The sequence below is a fragment of the Sorex fumeus genome, unplaced genomic scaffold (genome assembly GCF_029834395.1).
Source record: "Sorex fumeus unplaced genomic scaffold, SorFum_2.1 ptg000019l, whole genome shotgun sequence".
Taxonomy (NCBI): domain Eukaryota; kingdom Metazoa; phylum Chordata; class Mammalia; order Eulipotyphla; family Soricidae; genus Sorex; species Sorex fumeus.
Genome location: NW_026606076.1, coordinates 34671244 through 34681856, shown reverse-complemented (window position 1 = coordinate 34681856; position 10613 = coordinate 34671244). Strand labels below are relative to the sequence as shown.

The following is a 10613-nucleotide window of genomic DNA, read 5'->3' as shown; positions in this document are numbered from 1 at the left end:
ATGGACCTGATCCTAGTAGATACCAAAGGTCTGGATCTCTTACTTCAGCAGGGCTATCTTCTTGGCCAAGGTCTGGGAAGGCACTCCCAGGGCCTCACTGAACCCATGATGCCTTCCCCCTCTGTGGGACGACTAGGACGGGGAAATTTACCATAATGGCTGTTGACTTGCCTGTACCCCACGCTGATAAGATTATCTGGCGATCAGATGACCCTGTGTGGGTAGATCAATGGCCCCTGTCCTCAGAAAAACTGGCCGCAGCGGAGGCGCTAGTGCAGGAGCAGCTCGCTGCTGGACACATAGAACTGACCAATTCCCCCTGGAACACGCCCATCTTTGTGATCAAGAAGAAATCGGGGAAGTGGCGTCTGCTCCAGGATCTAAGGGCAGTAAACAAGACCACGGTGGTCTTTGGAGCATTACAGCCTGGCTTGCCATCCCCCGTAGCCATTCCCGCCCTATGGCACAAAATCGTAATTGACCTAAAGGACTGTTTTTTCTCAATCCCCTTCCACCCTGCTGATCGCCCTCGATTTGCCTTCAGTGTTCCGGTTACAAATTTCAGAGGTCCGATGAAGCGCTTTCAATGGAAGGTGCTGCCTCAGGGAATGGCCAACAGCCCCACCTTGTTTCAGAAGTTCGTTGCGAGTGTTCTGGCCCCGGTCAGGGAACAATGGCCAGATCTTTAGATCATCCATTATATGGACAATATCCTGCTTGCAGGTCCGCACTCAGGTGAAGTTATGCGTTGCTGCAGACTTATGATTGACACCCTGACCCATACGGGGTTTTCCATAGCTCAAGATAAGTTTCAGATGAGTGACCACTTCTCCTTCCTACGCTTTCAGATCGACCAGTCCAGGGTCAGAGTTCAAAAGGCTTAGCTCATGACTTCCAAATTGAGAACTTTAAACGACTTTCAGCAGCTGCTAGGCAATATTAACTGGCTCCGACCCTGCCTTAAACTGACACAGGATGATCTCAAGCCCCTATTTGCCACTCTTTGGGGTGACCCGGATCGTAGTTCCCCCCGTACTCTCACGGATGACGCCCAACGTGCCCTTGTCCTCGTAGAGCGCGCCATTGATGAACAGTTCATTGTTGCCCTGGACTATGAGCTCCCCTTTTCTCTGATAATCTTTGTGACCCCACACTCTCCTACAGGTCTTGTTTGGCAGACCCATCCCATCTCCTGGTTGTCTCTACCCTCGACTCCCAAACGAGTCCTCACTCCCTATTACTTCCTTGTTTCCTCAATGATTAGAGTAGGGAGGGAATATTGCAGAAAATACTTCGGCTTGGAGCCGACCACCATCATTCAGCCCTACGACCGGGACCAGGTAAATTGGCTACTCCAGAATTCCAATGACTGGCCCATAGCCTGTGTCTCCTTCCAGGGACTCATAGATAATCATTACCCTCCAGACAGACTGATTCAATTCTGCAAGACCCACAGATGGATCTTCCCCACTGTCACTAGCAATAACCCCATCCCCGGGGCTCACACTATCTTCACTGACGGATCTTCTAGTGGGATGGCAGCATACGTGCACCAAGAGAACATTGTCTCTTCTCGCACAGACTATACATCTGCCCAATTGGTGGAGCTGTCGGCCGTTTGTAAAGTTTTTCAAGACTTCCCCCAGACAGTCTTTAATCTATACACAGATAGTGCCTATGTAGCCTTTTCTGTCTTGCTCCTTGAAACTATCAGCTATATTAAGGAATCCTCTCAGGCGACCAGTTTGTTCTTACAGATCCAACAGTGCATCCGCTCCCGCCGTCTCCCCTTTTTTATAGGCCATCTGAGAGCCCATTCCGGGCTCCCCGGCCCACTATCTGAAGGCAACGACAGGGCTGATCAGGCTACTCGGCTGATTGCAGCCTCTATTGCCAGTCCGGACCCCGTATCAGAGGCCACTAAGGCTCATGCACTTCATCACCTTAATGCTAATACTTTAAGAATGATGTTTAAAATCTCTCGAGAGCAGGCCCGACAAATCGTAAAACAGTGCCAGTCTTGTGTAACCTTTCTACCTACACCCCACCTGGGAGTTAATCCCAGGGGGTTGTTTCCTAATGCACTCTGGCAAATGGATGATACTCATGTCTCTTCTTTTGGACTGTTTAGATATGTCCACGTGGTGATAGATACCTTTAGTGGGTATATATGTGCATCTGCTCAGACAGGCGAGGCCTCTAAGAATGTTATCAATCACGTCCTTTACTGCCTATCTGTCCTGGGGAAGCCTCAGTGCATCAAGACAGACAATGGCCCGGGTTATACAGGGAAGAGGTTCCAGGACTTTTGTAAGAAGCTCCAAATTCAGCATACCACTGGAATTCCTTACAACCCGCAAGGCCAGGGCATTGTGGAAAGAGCCCACTCTACTCTTAAAATGTATATCTCCAAATTGATAAAGGAAAGAGACGTATATGTTGCCTCCAGCACTCCTAAGACGCTTTTGTCCCATGTACAATTTGTGCTCAACTTCCTAAGTCTGGACAAGGATGGCCGTAGCGTTGCAGATCGTTTCTGGCATTTTAATTCTAAAAACTCCTATGCTATGGCTAAATGGAAGGATCCACTCACGGCTCAGTGGCATGGCCCGGACCCAGTCCTGATCTGGGGCAGGGGACATGCCTGTGTCTATGACATTCGCGAGGGGGCTGCACGTTGGCTCCCAGAGAGGCTGCTCCGGCAAACGGATGTTATAATTCCTTCCAGGGATCCTAAAGACCCTGAGAAACATTCTCCCTCTCTTTCAGATGTCAGCCCCAAGGATCATCCTCTTGCCTCTGACCCTGACTCTGCTGACCCCATGGAACCTTCATAAGCCCTACGCCCTGCCTGCTGAACCCCACCGGGCAATTCCTATCTGCTGGCAAGTCTTCGCACGAGACGCAGATGGAGACCAGAGTGTTCTTTCTCAGTGCGCCTTACAAACCCTCTCCTGGTTTCCTGACTTAGAGGTGGACTTCTGCTCGCTCATTCCCCTGTCATGGCGTCCCTCCTGCCGGGTTAAGTGGGAAACAGAGAACTACGCCTGCCCCGGACATAAGAGGGTCTCAGGATGTGGAGATGCCACTGATTTTTTCTGCAAGTGTTGGGGCTGCAAGACCACCGGTACTGCTTCTTGGGTTCGTTCCTCCACCTCCGATTTAATCACTCTTTCTACAGCACAGAGGTATCCTGGTACTGTCCCATGCCAGCCCCCTGCGGGTGATCGCTATTGTAAGCTTCTTCGCATTTCTTTTACGTCTAAAGGCAGGGCACTAGCCTTCTCAAGATGGGCCGGGGGTGGCCTTCTTTGGGGATTGTGTCTGTATGCTGGAACAGCCCCTGGTCTTCTCTTTGGCATTCGCAGGACCTTTCCCCAGTCTCTGCCCTAGCGCTACTCTGACGGAGCAGCCTTCCTTGCCTCCTGCACTCTGCTGATTATAAGCCACTCCCCCATCTGCTGGGAGGTGTACTTTGAACAACTACAAACATTCGACTCTCCCCATCATGCAGTTTCCTCACTCATTCAGAAGTGATGCGCTCTCCAAACCCTCTCTTGGTTCCCTAACTTAGAGGTAGACTACTGTCATGTAGCTAATAACTACAGCACCCCGGTGCCCAAGTCAGCTTGTGTTTCCAGCTGGTCCATGCCACATTTCTTGTGCCCTGGACACACGTTGGATCCTACGTGCGGGGATGACCGAGTTTACTTCTGTGCCACAAAAGCCTGTACGTCCTCCAGCACAGCCGTCAGGGCTCTCGGCACCTGCCTAGATTACATCTCCTATTCTCACCTCTCTGCTCCCGCTGGTCAATCCAGCTGTCGCCCCCCCTGCAGGCGACTCCACTTGTAGGAATTTTCGGCTTTCTTTCACCCTAGCAGGGAGAACCCTTCCCCCTTCCCAGTGGGCCGCTAACGGCCTGGTCTGGGGAGTCACCTTGAGTGGCTGGACCCCAGCAGGGCACCCGATCGGGTGGTGTCTCCGTCTTCCCTGTACCGTATCCCAAGCCCTCCCTGACGCACAGCCTGGTCCATCACCTTTGCCTCCTCCCGCACTCCATCCACCTGTCCCCGTTACAACCCCAAAGATCTGACAGACACTTCCCACAACATTTCCCCCTTCCTTCCCCTCCTCCCAGCCATTTCTGCCACCTCTCCCTTCTGGTTCTGTGGATGCCCTCAGGGCCCTAGTGGCCGCCTCCTTTGCATCCTTGAATGCGACTTCCCCAACACTTACGGAATCCTGCTGGCTTTGCCTTCAGCCGGCCCCCCCGTTTTTTGATGCTATTGGCCACAATGCTTCCTATGGTATCTCTCTTTCGCCTCCCTCGTCTTGGGGACCCCCTTTGGGACCTCGATATCCTCACCTTTCTCTATTCTCGACCTCTGGCTCCGGCCACTGCATCTGCTCCGTTCCTTCAGCCTACGTAAGCCATTGCACCCAGATCACTCCCGACACGTGTTTTCCCCCCACCTCCTGGGTAACGCCGACCGAGGATGCCTGGTGGCTATGTTAGTGACAGGCCTGACTCCTCATCTCACTGCCTCTGTTTTTGACTCCTCTTCAGAATTCTGTATGACTGTTCTGGTGGTCCCCCGTATTTTGTATCACCCAACTTCCACCCTTTATGATTACTGGTCCCCGCGCGATGTTGCCTCACCCCACCGATTCCGCCGTGAGCCTGTCTCCACCATCACCATCGCCACCCTGTTCACCCTTGGCCTTGCGGGCGCTGGCACAGGCATCGCCACTCTGGCTTCTCAGCACTCCGGTTTAGCTACACTTCGCACTGCCGTGAATGCCGATTTAGAGCGCCTTGAACAATCCATCTCTCACCTCAAGGATTCTCTGACATCTCTTTCGGAAGTTGCTCTTCAAAACCGCACAGGACTGGACTTGCTTTTTATGAAATAGGGGGGATTGTGTGCTGCCCTGGGGGAAGAGTGTTGCTTTTATGTTAACCAGAGTGTAGTGATTAAAAACTCCACGCGAGAATTAAGGGAAGGTTTAGAGCGGAGACGTCGGGAACGTGAGTCTTCTAGCTCTGGGTGGGCCCAGCACACTCTACTTCCTTACTTGTTGCCACTCTTGGGTCCCCTGACTGCCCTTTTATTGATTGCTACTGTGGGCCCCTGCATTTTTAATCAAATTACCGCTTTTGAACAGATAGCTTCTCTATATGCCGAACCCCATACAAGTACATTACCACCGCCTGGCAATGGAAGATGCTTCCCTGGACTGTGCGGCCACAAAATCTGCTGCTGCAGAGGACAGCTCGCGGGTCATAGTTGATTGGACCCATCCTTGAGTTGTTCTTGGCCAGCTCCCCCGCCCATCTCTGATCTGACACTCTGGGTATGAAAGAGTCGGACTTTACCCTATTCCATTTTTTTCAGCCACTAGGTGTCTGGCAAAGCACTGCAAGGGAGGCCTCATGGCTGCTTCCGACTCCCTGTGGAGTACACTGGGCCTGCATGGAGGTTTCCTCTGCCTAGCGCTGGCCCTTTTCTGCGGCTCCCCTCCACTAGTAGGGTGATCAGGGGAAAATGGGCTTTTTCTACTCTCCTCCCCTCCACAAAACAGAGGTATTCTGGATATTTTGGAGGGACCCAGTCAATGCTCCCCCTAGCTGGCATCTTTTATAATAAAGGAAGGGGGAGATGTGGGAAGCTGGCCCTTTAACTGACCAAGGCCTAAGTGCCTGTTTGGTCATCCTGACCTACGACCCCACAGCAGGCACAGCCTGTGCTATGTATGGTCATCTTGATGTATGGTTATCCTGAGAGAACATCTGTCATGGCTATCAGTAATAACAAGAAGTAACTATCTCGTGGCTGGTACGTGATGCATGTAAATTTTATAAATCATATGGACATGGCTCTTTGTGTATCTACCTCATGTCTGTTAAATCATATGGACATGGCCCTTTGTGTAATCACCTCGTGTCTGGTACCAGATACACATAAACCTTGTAATGCATGATAGGTGAAAACAAACCTTCCTAACCATATATGGGCACGACCTTTAGTGTAGCTGCCTCACTAATGGATATATACCCTGATTGCCCCCAATAAAGTCTGTCCCTTTTTCTCTCTGTTTCTGAGCTGCACTCTGTCTCTTGTGTCTTGTGTTCATTCTGTCGGTGCTTCCCTGCACCTACGGATCCTAGGGCCACCTAGGCGGGCCAGAGAGTGGTTTTGTGGGCCCCCCGCAGATCACTAGGTATTGTAGGATATGAGTGGTCTGCCCTTGCTCCCTGGCTGGTGAGAGCTTATGTTTGTTGATTGCCCATAACCTTTCAATTACCTTTGTTTCCTGATAAGACTTTGACTTGTAAATATTGTCTTTCTCTTCTCCTTAATGTCTTTTGCATGGTTAGCTTTTTCACAGCAATTGCTTTTTGTATGGATACAGGAGGACAGTTACAAAGACAAGCCTGAGCTTGAGAGTTGATGGTCTCCAGATAATATTACCTCCTGGACATCTGCTCTCTTGACTGAAGCCTCAGTTGCCCTTACTTCCTCAATCTCATAAAGAAGGGTTCGATGAGGGAATAGATGGACCCAGGGTAAGTGGTGAGCTAGCTACCCTGGCATCGAAATGGACCTGGCCAAAGTACCATAATGCTTATCTATAAGAGCCTGGTCATGGACAAATTCTGTCATGTATCAAAAAGTAATAACTAGACTTGGACGCTCCTGAGATTAGGAGTGATTGATCTGGCCTGAGGACTGGAGTCTGAATCTGTGGTGAAAAGTCCCCAGGAGAGTCACCAACAAGCCTAAAAGTGTCTTTTACTGTGTCCATACACAATGGTAATCATTAGGAAGTAAAAGTAAATATGTCCATTAAGTTGCTGGTCTACGGAGAGGAATAACACACCTTAAAGGCTGCTTTGCCTTCGTGGGCTGCAGGTGATGGGGAAGTCTAGAAAACCATTTTTCATTGGGCGTCCCGTGGGGAGGCGTGGATTGGGGTCGTGGTGAGAGAACAAAAAGAGCAGCTTCAGGGAGACAGAGGGAATGAAGTTATCTGAGAAAAGGGATGGTCCTCCTCCACCCAGTCCCCCTATCTTACAGTATGTAGGCGTTACACCCACCATCTGTTCCCGGTGCAGTGTAATCCCATCAATGGCCAAGACCCAGAGACCATAAAACCCTGCTCCTGGAAGAGAATGGCAGTCTCCTGCCTCCGCGTCTAGTTGTCTTACTGCGGCCTTTTGGAGGAGGGTGTGTTGAATTTCCCTCCCCACCCCGAGCAGAGCCCCGGCAGCTGAAGACCTCTTGTTCGAGCCACAACCATGCTTAAGACCACTCTCCACAAGTTCGGACGAGCCTCACACATAAAGGAACCGGCAGAGAAACCCAGGTGTGCTTGACCCGGGGCTTAGATCTCCAAGCTGCTCATATTGGAACTTGGCCTCCTCCACCCAGATCTCCCATCTTCCAGTATGTAGGCGTTACACCCTCCAACTGTCCCTGGTGCTGTGTAATCCCATCAATGGCCAAGACCCAAAGACTATAAAACCATGCTCTGGGAAGTGCGCAGCCACACAAAATTTTATTATCTAGTCTTACTCTGGAAAAACTGGCAGGCTACCAGAAGTATCCTGCCCACACCACAGAGTCTGGCAAACTCCCCGTGGTGTATTCAATATGCCAAAACCCAGTAACAACGATGGTTCTCATTCTCTTGATCTTGAAAGAGCCTCAAATGTGGCACTTCTAAAACTCTCAGGGATAGGAAGAAGGAGATATTACTGGGGCCTGCTTGAGTCAATCGATGGCCAACAGGATGACAATGATACAGTGAGAGAAGAAGGGACACAGAGTTAGAGGACGTGGTTGCTACTTAGAAAGGCTGAGAGCTGAGAGTAAGAGTGGCTGGGGAGATTGGAGAGGAGTCACAGAGAACATTGGAGAGCGAGTTAGAGAGAGGGATGGATAGAGCTGGGAGAGACAAGAGACTGAATAAACGGCAACTAATCAGCAACCACTCTGGTCCTCATTCTACTTTCATCGGTCCAAAGCAACAGCTGTCCAGGGTGGAGAAGTGGCTCGCGGGCACCAAATGTGGACAGTGAGAGAGAGCCACCAGGAGAGACCGGGAAAATCTGTTAACGTGTAAATCTGGTTCAAACCCCCACTTCTCATAGGGTACCCCAGGCCCCCCTGGATTGACTCCTGAGTGCAGAGTCAGGGGTAAGCCCAGAGCACTTCTGGCTGTGATCCGAGCACAAAAACACAAAAAGTGAACTTTGGGGACTGCAGTGATAGCACAGCGGGTAGGGTGTTTACCTTGGACACGGCCAATGCAGGTTTTATTCCCAGCATCCCAAATGGGCTCCAAAGAACCGACAGGAGTAATTCCTGAATGCATGAACCAAGAATAACCCCTCTGCATCACTGGGGGTGACCCAAAAAGCAAAAAAAAAAAGTGAATTGTGTAGTTAATCAGGAAAAAAAACCCAAATTTCTCGACTTAGCATAAAAGCATTTTTATGAAGGCTACAGAGATAGCACAGAGCACGAGTTGCTTGTCTGGCACATAGCTGACTAGGGTTCAATCCCTATCACTTCACGGGTCCCCAAATCTAGCATTATCAATGAGAACAGAGCCGGGGTAAACTCTAATCTCCACTGGGTGAAGCCAACCAAAAATAAATCAATAAATTTAGGTGCCAGAATTATAGTCTGGTAGGGTACTGGCCTTGTACACGGCTGACCTGCATAACCCGGCACCACACTGAGTACCGTTTGGTATCTTTTGGCAGCAACCAAAGGGTATGACCATATGAGCTGACAGTGAGTGGGAGGGCACTTGTCTTGAACGCAAAGGACTTAACTTCACAAATTGCATTGCCAAGGAGTGATCCCAGAGCACTGCTGGGTTTGGCTAAAGCCCGCATAGCCAATCCCCTTCCTGCCCAAATAAAGTCAATGAGGAGTTATCTTCCAACAGAAGAGGCGTGAAATCTAGTAATAAATTCTGAATGGTCAGTCCTCTGGGTTTGTTATTTTGTTTTGGGACCACATCCAGAAATGCTCAGATCTTACAGGCCAGGTTTTCAGACTACGATTTTACTCCCATGATACGTGACTTTATAAAAGAAAAAGAGGATGAAAAATTATACTTGGAATTGGAGTGATAGTACTGTTGGTAGGGCATATATGTTCGGTCCCCGGCTTCACATACAGTCCCCCAAGCACTCCCAGGAGTGATTTCTGAGTTCCAAGCCAGAAATAACACCTGAGCATTACCGCTGTGTCCCAAAAACAAAACAGAGAAAGAGAGAAAAAAATTTAAATTTAGCCCAAACGAGATTTTAAAGTCCATAATTTTGCTCAGAGCCTCCAACTCCTTCATTTCCTCCTAACAGCCATCAGTTGAAAGGGCTCAAGAAATATCACATGTAAGAACTTTTCATTAAGGTATAAACAGGAGAGAGCACACCAGACTGAAGCAGATGCCAGCCACCTGGAAGCCCAGAGGGCCTTCCCTGGTATCCAGTGTCCACTAGTTCCCTGAGCACAGAGCAGGGCACAGACCTCAAGTACTACCAGGTGTGGCCCCAAATCTCACCTCCACTGCTCCCCAAGTAATGAGATACAACCAAGGAGAGGAGCTCAGAGGGCTGAGCACCTGATTTACCTTTGGGCGGCATGGCATGGCTTCCCCTGCATCTCAGACACACAGACACAAGAGGGGGAGAGTCTCTGACTATCTCAAAGATTGCAGCAAATGGAGCAGGGGAGGGGAGGAGAGGGAAAGACAGGAGAAACACTCCAACCCCAAAAAGATGCTCAAATAATGCTCATGTGTCAAGACAAATTCTGGAGTGGGGGGGTTGGAGTCATACCTAGTGATGCTCAGGGGACAATATCACCTAGTGATGTTGTGGCAGGGATAACTCTGGTCACTGAAAGAAAGACAAACGCCCTCCTGACTGTACTACTGCACCACCACTAAGAGTGAGACATTTAGAACCTATTGCAGCTGGTCCCTGGAACACGCCTTTGTGCAAGTACTCACTTCAACAGCAGGGCACACCCCTGGTCTTGGAGAGATGGACAGTGGAGATGCTTGGAATCTGGACAGGTGAGGCAGAAATTCTTTTTTTCTGAGGAAATATAATCACGTAGGTTTAGCAAAGCTACTAAGTTGACAGGGTGCTTTTCTTTCAAGAAGCTAAGCCGGGGTCAATATGCAACAGGACATAAGCTCACCCACTCCAGCACTGCTGAAAATGATACATGAACTCAGAACCAAGAGTAACCCCTGAGCACTGAGTGCCGCTGTGGTCAAAAAAGTACAATAAATAAAGTAATGAAGACATTTCTGGGAATGGAACGATGGTACAGCAGGTAGGGAGTTTGCCTTCCATGAGGCCAACCCGGGTTCGATTCCTGAAATCCCATATGGTCCCCCAGCACTGCCAGGAGTGGTTCTTGAATGCAAAGACTGAGTGAACCCTGAGCATCGCTGGGTGTGACTCTAAAAATCCAAAATAAGAAAGTTCTGTGGAAAGAGATTAGAGACACAGTATAGCAGGTGAGGTGCTTGTCTTGAACTCGGCCAAGCCAAGTTTGAATCCTGGCATCCCCTACGGT

The 10613-nt window shown here is 49.9% G+C and overlaps 1 pseudogene; it reads right to left on the bottom strand.

The window, feature by feature from the left end:
- Nucleotides 1–269: 269 nt before the first annotated feature.
- LOC130022197 (zinc finger protein 93-like) overlaps nucleotides 270–10613 on the bottom strand; it is a 97188-nt pseudogene continuing 86844 nt past the window's right edge.